Genomic DNA, 11,078 nt, shown 5'->3' with positions numbered 1-11,078 from the left:
CATCCAGTTTGCGTTCAGTTTTTCTAGTTCATCCTTTTTTTTCTATTTTCTTCTCCTTTTCTTTCATTTGACCACTTTTCTTTTATTATCTTGACTTGTTCTCTCATCACTTTCCTCATCATCTCCTCTGCTTTCATCATTTGGTTTAAACCCCATTTCCCATAGGACCACTCAGTCCACTCCAAAATATCTTTTAAAAAACACCTCACTTCAATAGCATAATCAAGGGCCTCTTTCAGTTTACCTACTTTCACATAGTCAAGTTTTATGAAGCCTCTTAACTTTTTAACTTCCTCTTCAATCATGTCCACAATCAGATCCCTGGCAAGTTTTAGACTCGTCACTTGACTTTTGACAAAGTCCTTAGTAACTTCATGCATCCACTCCTTTTCTAGCCTTTCCACCACATAGGCTGCATCTGTCATCCAGTACCAACTATCCTTTAGCTCATTAAATAGTTCAATACTCATTTTCTTGGGTTCTTCCGTAGAATGGTTCCAACGACAAACTTGGTGGGTTCTTATAGTGAAAGCGCGGACGTGATGGAAAACATCCCCTAAAAAACATAAAATTGATCTTACCTAGATCATGACCAAACAACGCGTGGACGTGAAGGAAAACATCCCCTACTTTCTCATTTCATATAATAAAACCAAAACTATACTCTCCACATACGCTAAGAAACAATAAACAAACCCATAATCTACTATTTACATAAACTCACGTGAGCAGTTACAAACACAAACACAAACACACAAAATAAACAATAAAGAAACCCATAATCTACTATTCACACAACCATACCTGAGCTCTTACAAACACCATCACACAAACACATACCCTCACATTTTTTTCAAAAAGAGTTAGTGTTTATAATCACACTACTCTACCTACACACATTGGCAAATCGATCGTTATTTCTTTTCTAGAGTATTGGGTAGCCCTGAAAAGGGCTGGTTTTTTTGGAACTTCATGGACACCTGGTTAATGGAGGCACCTTCCAGGCCTGGCGCCACATACACATCTTGCCCCCCAGTTACTTTTTACCTTTTTGGGGGAGAGAGCAGAGGCAGGATATGTGCTTCAGAATCCCAATTTTCGGTTTCTGGGATTCTGAAATTTGTTCTTCTTCTCTCCTTTTCCTCCTCCTCTTCTTTGTATCTTCTCTCCTCCTCTTTGTATCTTCTTTCCTCTTCTTCTTTATATCTTCTCTCCTCCTCTTCTTTGTTTCTTCTTTCCTCCTCTTTTATCCTTCCCTCTTCCACAATGGCTTCCGCGGCAAGTTCATTAATATGCGCCTGGCATATTCCAGATGCACATGAAGTTCCAACAGTTTCTCCAGTCTCGTGTTCATTTTTGGTGTTGATCAATCAACAAGGGTAGTTAGACTGCCGAACGAGTTTCAATTTATAGTGAAAGCGCGGACGTGATGGAAAACATCCCCTAAAAACATAAAATTGATCTTACCTAGATCATGACCAAAAAAACAACGCGCGGACCTAAAAGAAACACTCACTCACTTTTTATGCTACCCATCATTATTTTAAAATTTTTTATAAATCACTTCAATAGGCTATCCACATACGCAAAGCAATCCAATCTAACCCCAAATATACACCTCAAACACCAAAAAAGACATTATTTTAATCTACTATTGACCCAAACTTACGTGAACTGTTACTAACACAAACACACAAACACATACACTCTCACTATCAATAAAGAGTTAGTGTTTATTTTCACACTACTCTACCTACACACATTGGCAAATGGATGGTTATTTCTTTTCTAGAGTATTGGGTAGCCCTGAAAAGGGCTGTTTTTTTGTTTGCTATGGCATTCTTTTTAGTTTCTAAGAATGCGATGTCCTCTGAGGATAGACTTTCTGGAGATAGGTCTGCTTCTTCGGAAAGAGAAGAAGAACTCTTTGGTGTTGATAAGACAATCGACAAAGCCTCTGTCAGCTTCAGGTTGCTGCTGATGCTGCTGCTGCTGCTGTTGCTGCTGTCTCTTACGTCTGTACTTCTCTGTCCATTCTTCTTTTTCCCTGTTCATTTCTTCTCTGAAGAGCTCTTCTATCAGGTCTTCAGTGATTTTTAACATTCTCACATTCTCTATTTCTTCTGGCTTCGGTATCAGACTGTGTCTGACCCTATGCAAATTCACGTAGGCTTCGTTGAGCTTAGCTAGTTTGGAACACATCTTCTTAGGAGGATGAGTCAACAATGGATGGTTAGACTGGAAACAACCCCGGTTCTTAAAGTCAAAGCGCGGACGTGAAGGAAAACATCCCCCACACGGATTTCGAGCCGCAACGTTCAGTGAGTGTCATGAGAGGGATAGTAAGAAGACAAAGAGCATGAATCCAACATTCTTATAGCTAAACAAACCACAAAGGATCTTTTTTCTCAAAACACAACATTTTTTATTCAAAAATCACTTAACACTAACCAACAACAACTCTAACATTTTTAACAATAATCCAGCAATATAACATCTAACAATTTTTTTCAAATCACTAACATTTTTTGTCAACTGACAGTCTACTTTAAACAGGGCTGACAACGTTGTGATTTCCACTGTTGGAAATCATTAGGCCATTGATGGACACTACGTTTCCTAGCTTGAGACAAAAGATAAGCATAATGGTCACAAAACCATCGATCTACTTTCACATCGTTTCTAGTAGAAGAACGAGGATCAAAATGAGTCACTAAATGTTCTAAGGAATAGCCCAGGCTGCGATGATGCAGAAAATACACACAATATTGTCCACACACCAAGGAATCTGTGCCTTGTAATTTCACGTTATTGAATCGGGTAGTCTGAGCATTTCTTCTCATAAAGTCGATGATATCGTCTTCCAAAGGGAGCAATCCGTACGAATCGAAATATTCCACACATCCTTCTTGAGGAAAGTAGACGGCTACCCAGTGGGTTCCTGGGAGATGAGTTTCGTCCGTGTTGATCACGTAAGCTTGATGGTCTTTAGGTTTGCGATGAGGAAGTTCATCTTTAGCACAGACGACAGGATTCCAAGAAGCCGTATACGAACTGTGGTTCAAAAGGTAATAAAGTTCCCAGGTACCCATTGATTTGTGTGTGCTTTTTTTCTTCTTCACATGTAATAATAAGTCGTCAATTCGATCCTGACTTTTTGCTTGAAAATGTCTGACAAATAACCGTTTCTTCGTTTCGTCTCCTCACTCTGAATCAGGAGAGCTTCGATACGATGGATCTCTTGAGTGGTTAATGGTGGACAAGAATGTTCACGCAAGTCTTTATACCACTGGTGCAACACGTCTTTGTCCGAGATGAGACTCCAAGCCTCGTCCAGATACTCGTCCAATTTTTCTTCTTGACTCAGCATCAGGCATTTATCGTGTTGAATTTGACTGGGATGATCGTTTTGACATCCATAGCAATTTTTCTTGATCAATTCCGTCATTTTTTCGACCAAGTGTTTGGCAAAACAGGAGACTAAATGGGCTTCTTGTTCTGGCCATCGGGACTTCATCATGATCACTTCATCTTCTTCCACAGTTTCCTCACATTTCATGTCTAAAGTTTCTCCACTAGGTAAAGAAGGATAACAGTCTTCCATGGTTTCTAATAGTCTAGAATGACTTCTCTTAAACTGTTGATTTCTATCGTATTATCGAATTCTGCATACAGGCTGACGTTCACCGTTTCATCAGGGTCTCGTTTTGCAAAGTGAATTTCCACACGAATCTGGCCGGATTTTATAGGGTGGAAATGTCCCTCGTCGCTGCATTGGTCTGGAGTGAAATCGAAAGCCCACAAAGCATAGCCTCCTGCATAATCCTCGTACGTAATGCCGTGACTTGTATTGGTTCCTAACTGTCCGGTGGCTTCGTACAGGGACAAGTACGATCTCAAGTAATTCTTCTTCTCAAAGTCAGGTTCAAAGGGTCGGGTACACAAGGTCTTGCCATCGCGACTGACTTTGATTTTGGACACGCCAAAGTGTTGAAAGTAGAAAGGATTTTTCTCGATAGCTCCGTTGAAGGCTGTATTCTCGACGATACCAACGATCAAACGTTTGGGTAGCTGTCCTTGGAACAGATGATCTTCGATCATGGATCGCTGTCCCTTGGGAATGGTGAAGGTTTTCACTTCCACGCGTCGTAAGGGATACTTGGCGGTCGTTCTGCTCAACGTCTGACTGATGTCGTTTCCCACTTTAGGTAACACTTCCACACGGCGTACGTAGAGTCTGGCTTCTTGGATTTTGGTTTTGTAATCGTCAGCATTAGCCAATAAATGGAAAGCGGTACTGCTACGATTCAGTCTCAAGAGGACATCCACTTCATTCAGCAAATACTTTTCTTGCAACCACATGTCCAAATGCAAACGATCCATCAGTTCTAAACTTGTGTTGGTTCCCGTGATTCTCTTTCTTCGTTCTAGAAATCCATCATTTGTTGATTTAGTTTTATCCTTTGTATCAGTTTGGAATGTTTCAAACTCGTTAGCTTCGCATACCACACAAACATTAAGATGGGTGTTCTTGGCGTCTATTCCGTACGTCAAGAGATTTTCCAGGTAGGCACGATAAGGGTAAGTATCCATGCTGCTGCTGACTAGTTTGTTATTCAAGTACAAGTCCACTCCACTGAACAAGGAATGCATGAAATTGTTGACGGGAGCTACTGCTTCAGTGTCTATATCACCTCCTGTCTTATCTAGAACTTTGACTTTCAGGTACAAGTAACTGCTATTCAGATCGATGTAATCTTCGGGCTGTCCTTTGATTTCAAACTCGATGGGAGCGGAATCGGTCAATGAGGAGACGGGGTGAAATTCCACCCATTGGAATTCTTGCATCGTCATCATGGTGGGGGGCATGGCAAACAGGTCCAGTTCCGACTTGGAACAAGCGCAAGATTCTCGGTGCATCATTTTTTTCTGTGTTTCAATAATCGAAAACGTCTAAGTCTCGAACGGTTCTTCTTTTCTTGGCCTTTCTAGCTTGAAGTCTGGTGAAAGGGTGTTTTCTTCGTCGTCTCTTTCTGCCTTGTCCTTGCTGAATGCTTGACTCGGTAGCGTGCAGGGCATTTATAGGTGTGTCTCGTCGGCCTAAAATGTCTTTGCCCGTTTGCAGCAAGACATTTTTGCCAGCCCTCATGAAGGCTTCTTTAGGGTTTTGTTTGTCGATGATGACATTTTGGAGAAATTCTTTGCCTTGCGTCAGTGCCGCATCTTTCAAGGCGTGCAATCCGCGTGTCACCATCGGTTTCAACACAGGGGCCACCGAACGAAAGGCCGATTTTGACATATCTCCTAAACCGTGTCCTCGCTGTCGTGCAACCCCTCTGTACACTGGATACATGACTTACTTACGAATCGTGAGAGAACCGTTTTCGAAAATGGAGTTTCACCGTGACTTTTCCTTTGGTGAATGGAATATTTTGTCCCAAATCTCCTTTTATAGCAATGTTGACCGTGTCCAAATACGACTTACTGACCGGCAAATAGTGAGGATGGACAAATTCGCGGTGAACGTGGTAAGTGTTTCCACCTTCCTGGTCACTGGTCGTGGTATAATCCACTTTGAAAGGAATGACAAGCAGTAACGGTACGGAGGTGTGTCCCACCACGTTATACTCCACCACATCGGAGTACACGAACATCAAATTCAGTCCTTGGTTCAGTTCTACAGGGAATCGAAAAAACTTGTAAAATTCTATATTGCTGTTGATCTTCGGATTAAAATTTAGAGCCATTTTTGTGTCTCCACCTAAAATATCAAACAAGTCACGATTGAAACTGATGGACAAGGTTTGGGTATCCGGAAATTTCATCAGTAAGCGACGAGCCACTTTATGGTACTCCAGGGTGACACGTTTAGTTAGTTTGTTCAGGGCTTTGCCAAACGCGAACTCGAACCTGTCCGCAATAGTGTCCACCAAATGTTGGCCACTAAAATAAAACCCTGCCGGAATTTTCAAGGTGTAGATTTTGAAGGCTGGATTGTTGGCTGGTCTTGTGATACCTGAAAACCCACCGATGTCATTCGTGTAGTTTTGTAATTGTTCGCTCATGATTTCCACCTCAAAAGTGTTTTGCGTTTCAGTGATGTTTTGGATTTGTGTAGGGTGAATCATTGCTACCAAAGCCACTTCCCAATGGGCTTAATGATCTAACGGGATGGCTTGAGGTAATTTGGCTGTGTAACAGCACAACTTGTTGTGGGGAAACACCTCCATGGAACTGTCACTGGGTAAGGTTAAGTAAAATTGGTTTTGGTGACTCATAATTCCAGAGTTCTGTGGCTGTCCGAGGGGTTAGTGGACGTCAGAGGCTTGTCTCCGCCCAAAATGGGGTTCTGGTTGTGATTGTTGATGGAGTGGTGACTGGCACTGGCACTGGACACAAGGTTCACGTTGGAAGAGAATTTCAGGGAGGGATTGGGAAGCAGGTAACCGATGCAACTACTCAATAAAATGGTCCACAATTGTTTGTCTCCTTGTTGCAAACTCAAATTGGCAATGGCTGCCCCGATGACACAATACACCACGAAGATTTGGCAGAAAAAGACGATTTGCGTTTTAGGCACACGTTCTCCACACCACACCCACAAGGGTTGTTTTTGTAAATCTTGCACAGAAGAACTAGGTGAAGGAGGAGTGGTCGACGTAGCTGCGTCTGCTGTGTGAAAGGGCATGATGGTCACTTCTTTTTATAGTCGATGACTTGCGAAATGTCGATCCAAGAATCAAAACTGGGTGGATATCCTTTCCAACGTACTTTGACTTCTTTGACACGTAGTTTGCCCACTTTACGGGTTCTGCGTTCGAGAATGCTTTCGATGTCGTACACGTCTTCTTTTTTGGTGACACGTTGTAACTCGGGAAAATAAAACGTTCCTTTGAGCACTTCTCCGTTCATGTCTTCCAATTTATAGACTGCAGGATGACGGCCAAACACTCGTCCAGTGACGCGAAACAATTCGGTCGTCCAGTTAGGTAAGTAACCTTTGTCAAAAGTGCGTTTGGTTTTGCCAATGCGCACCCAATCTCCTACGGCCAACATTCCACTTTTGTTGGGGACAGCCCTCGTCGGGGACGTACCAAACAGACGCTCAAACACCAACACTTCGTTGTCGGGAGTCACGTCTTGCGGGGCACGTCCGATGCTTCGATGGTAAGATTGGTTGTACGCTTGCACCAGGTGCGGTAAGATGTCGATGTACTTCAGAGTGTGGTGATGCGTAAAATATTTCCACATGCGTTCTTTCAAAGTGCGTTGAAAACGTTCCACGATGCTGGCTTTGGTTTCGGGATTCTCGGTGGTAAAAAAATGAATGTCACGTTTCTTTAATTCTTTTTGGAAAGCTTGGTTCAGAAATTCGGTGCCTTTGTCCGTTTGCCATCGAAGAGGGTGACGACCGCTTTGTTTCAACACCCGTTGCAGGGCTCGCACTAACTCGCCGCTCGATTTGGAAGTCAAGGGCACGACCCAGGCAAATTTGGAAAAGACATCGATGACACAAAACAAATATTTGTAGCCACGATTGTAGCTGGCCAAATGAGAGACATCGGCTAAATCGGCTTGCCATTGATGATCGATGCCTTCCACTCGGGTGCGGCTTCTGGCAAACTTGCGTCGAATGGGTTTGTGTAAAGTGTAGGTAGCTTGTTCTTGTAACCATCGTTGCACTTGAGGTAAACGGAGACTTTTCAGTCGCGTTTTGGCAGCAAGATACAATTTTTGAACTCCTGCGTAACCTGCAGGATGCGAGGGATCGTAGTAAATGCTGGCTAAGACTTTTTCCATTTTTTATGTGTTTGTGTGTTAATAAGACACCCACTTTTGGAGGATGCTACACTTTTTCTCTTGGGGTATTTTCTTGGATTGCAATGCTTTGCGTGTGCGACCGGCAATAGGTGTTGAAGAGGAGGATGTCTGAGCGGGGGATATCGGTTCTTGTTTCACTTCTGTCTTCACTTCTGTCTTCACTTTCTTTTTCTCTTGTGATGAAGAAGGGGTGGCCATCATCTTTTTAATCCATCCAATTCTGGAGGTAGGTGGTGTTGTTAACTTGCGTACTTTTTCTGGTGGAGTTTGAAACCCTTCTTCTTCTTCTCCTTTTTCTGTCTTGGTCACTGGTTGTGGTGGGACTGCTACTGGTACTGGTGATGGTGCTGGACTTTTCATCAAGGTCTTAAAATCTTTCAGAGTGGGTAGAGCTGTTTCGTCTAAAGCTTTCTGGTGAAAGAGTTGCAGTCGTTGCAAGAGTTGACCGTACTTTTGCGATTTTTCTGTTTCGGACAAATCTTGGAGATCCATCAAGGACTGCAATTCGTGTTGTAACTGGGACATTTCGCTCAAATTGGGATTGGGAGGTAAATGCGGGGTGCGTTGTTCTTGCCACCGATGGTATTCCATCCATCGTTTGTAAGGCACTAAAGCTAGTTTTCGTCCTTCCATGGGGTTGTCAGGGGTCGATTTTGAGATCTTGGGACTTCCGAAGGCCTTTTTATCTTGCTCCCACTAGTCCTCCCAACATGGTTCCCAAGACTCCTTTCAGTATGGGGCCTAACAAGAGAGGCAAAATGCCTCCACGTTGCACTAACATCTTCTTTTTTTGACGAATGGGAATTTTCTTTCGAACCATTTGGCGAAGAACGTGACGATGTTTGCTTAAGCATTGTTTCTGGTGTTTGGACAAAGGGATCGTGCCTTTCAAGACGTTCAAACAACATTCGCACACGGTATCGATGACCTCTTTGGAGGCTGTTTGAATGAGTTTCTTTCGTAGGGGTGGAGAAGCTTTGGACAGGACAGATAACATGTCCCCATATTTGGCTAAACGTGGTGGCAGTCCTTTCCTTTTCTTTCCTTGGGTTTTTCTGGAGGGTGACATCTTTGAGTTTTCTGGAGCACCAAAAAAACACTGATACCCTACTTGGTCACACGCCTTTTTTATACTGGAACGCGTCGCCACTGATTGTCTTTACGTCGTATCAGTTTGAGGACAGGCATGACACGTCGTGCAGGGGTACGTAACGGACTAAATCGAGCCAGTTCTTGCTTGGACAAATCCAGCAAACTTTGTAACATGCCCGATCTTTCATGGACTTTGATTTTGGGAGAAGGTACTTTGTGAGCAGCAGCCACTGCCGCTAAATTGGAGGGTCCTGCCACTGGGGAAGTTCTTTTGGGGGTCATCAACGGAGAAGTTCTTGGTGTGATCAACGTCTCCAAGTACTCTTGAGTTCCTGGTGTCATCAACGAAGAAGTGGACAAACGTGAGGATGCCGGAGACGTAGTCACTGACGTGGCAGATCGTGGTTTGCGAGTGTAAGGTTGCGTCCTGGCCGAAGTGCCTCTCTTGCGACTAGTTTTCTTCTGTGGACTTTTCTTTTTCTGGGGACTTTTTTCTGTTTCTTTTTCTGGGGGCTTCTTTTCTTTTTCCGGGGTGGTGGTGTCTGGTCAGAGGTGGGTCCTGCCACTGGAGAAGTTCTCCTTAGGGACATGGTCTTTTTCTTTTTCTTCTTGGGGCTTCGTTGGACTTTTGTCTTGGGGATAACTTTGGGGGCATTAGGATCCCATCTTAAGAGTGAGCGAATGATGACCCCTCCTAGAGTACCGCTCCCTCCAGGTTTCAAAATGATTTGTTTTTTGGTTTGAGTGTCGATGCGGGGATCGGCCAGTTGGACCAAAGCGACTTTGTTTCGATCGAAAAAGCGTTTGGTTTGATGAGGAATCTGAATGATTCCTTGGAGTAATTGACGTGCCGTCACCGTGAACCATCGTAAGACTTCTTTGAGACTAGCTTCTAAGACACGAGCTCGTGTTTGTGGATTTTTTTCTCGACTGATGCCATACAAGGCACGAATCAATTTGACGGGAAGATGCGACTGAAGGGACGTCATGTTCACACTGTGTGAGACAGACGAAAAAGGATCTGAGGTTTTTATAGATTTTTTATGGGGAGTGAAATGAAGTCGAGGACGGAGACGTGTACAGGACAGGCCCTCCGTCTTGGCACCAGTGGTGAAACAAGTGAGTACGAAATCGCAAATCCTCGGGAGTCGTAGGTTTCAAATCGACGAGTAAATAGGCGTGTGGAGCTTGAGTGGCATCGTCGTACGCCTGAGTCAGCCAAGGCGTTCCTAACTGTTTGGCTAAGACTTGCACTTGCGATTTATCTCGAGGGCTTTTAAACAAGACCACGTAATGCGCATTGAGACTGATGGTGCGATGGGCTTTACTCTGTTGAAACAAATTTTGGGTGATGTAAACGACACTGGCATTACGATGATGCCCTTTGCGCGTGAACCACAGTTTAATTTCTTCTTCGTCTTCTCCTAACATGTCGTCGAAAATGACCAAATGGTTTTGACGGGAGTCAGAGACGATGCCGTCGTCTTCTTTAGGAATGCCTTCCACAAACACGACGGAATCGCCTTGACTTTCTCGCAAGAGGTTGTACGCCGATTGCCACTCTTTATAACACCACACGATCCGTTGAGGTGGCCGATCGATCACATGATGTTTATGTTCGATCAAACGTTTGACGAATTCGGTTTTGCCTGAACCGCTAGGTCCAGCAATGAGCATGTTAAAGGGATGGCGAAGATACAAAGCCTCCCAACTGGCACGATCTAAGTGTTCGTCGATGACTTTGACAGTAGAGGAAGAGGAAGCAGAGACAGCAGAGGTAGCCATTCTGTGAGAAATGTCACTTGTGACACGAAAAACAAACAAGACAAGAGTTTATATACTTTTTCAGAACACGTTTATTGAATGTTTTTTTTTTTCAAACATGAATACGAAAGACAAAAATACATAAAAGCCAAAGGCTTAAGTACAAGAATAAAAGGCACATGATAACCATGAACGTGGAATAAAAAAAAGTGTCTGTACAACAACCACATGTTTTGGGTAAAGTTCTAACCAGTTCTATAGTAGGGGGTAAGGTCACACAAGTGTCCTCCCGAAATGGTCTTTCAGGCCTGTCCACGACAGTCCCGTCCTGGGTGACGGGTTCTTCTGGCACCGTCACTAACACGGGTTGAAAAGTAACTTTTTTCCTTGAATAACTCTCG

Source organism: Sinohyriopsis cumingii, unplaced genomic scaffold (assembly GCF_028554795.1).
Source record: "Sinohyriopsis cumingii isolate HCF-2022 unplaced genomic scaffold, ASM2855479v2 utg000695l, whole genome shotgun sequence".
In the NCBI taxonomy this organism is placed as follows: domain Eukaryota; kingdom Metazoa; phylum Mollusca; class Bivalvia; order Unionida; family Unionidae; genus Sinohyriopsis; species Sinohyriopsis cumingii.
Note: the sequence above shows the minus strand (reverse complement) of the source record.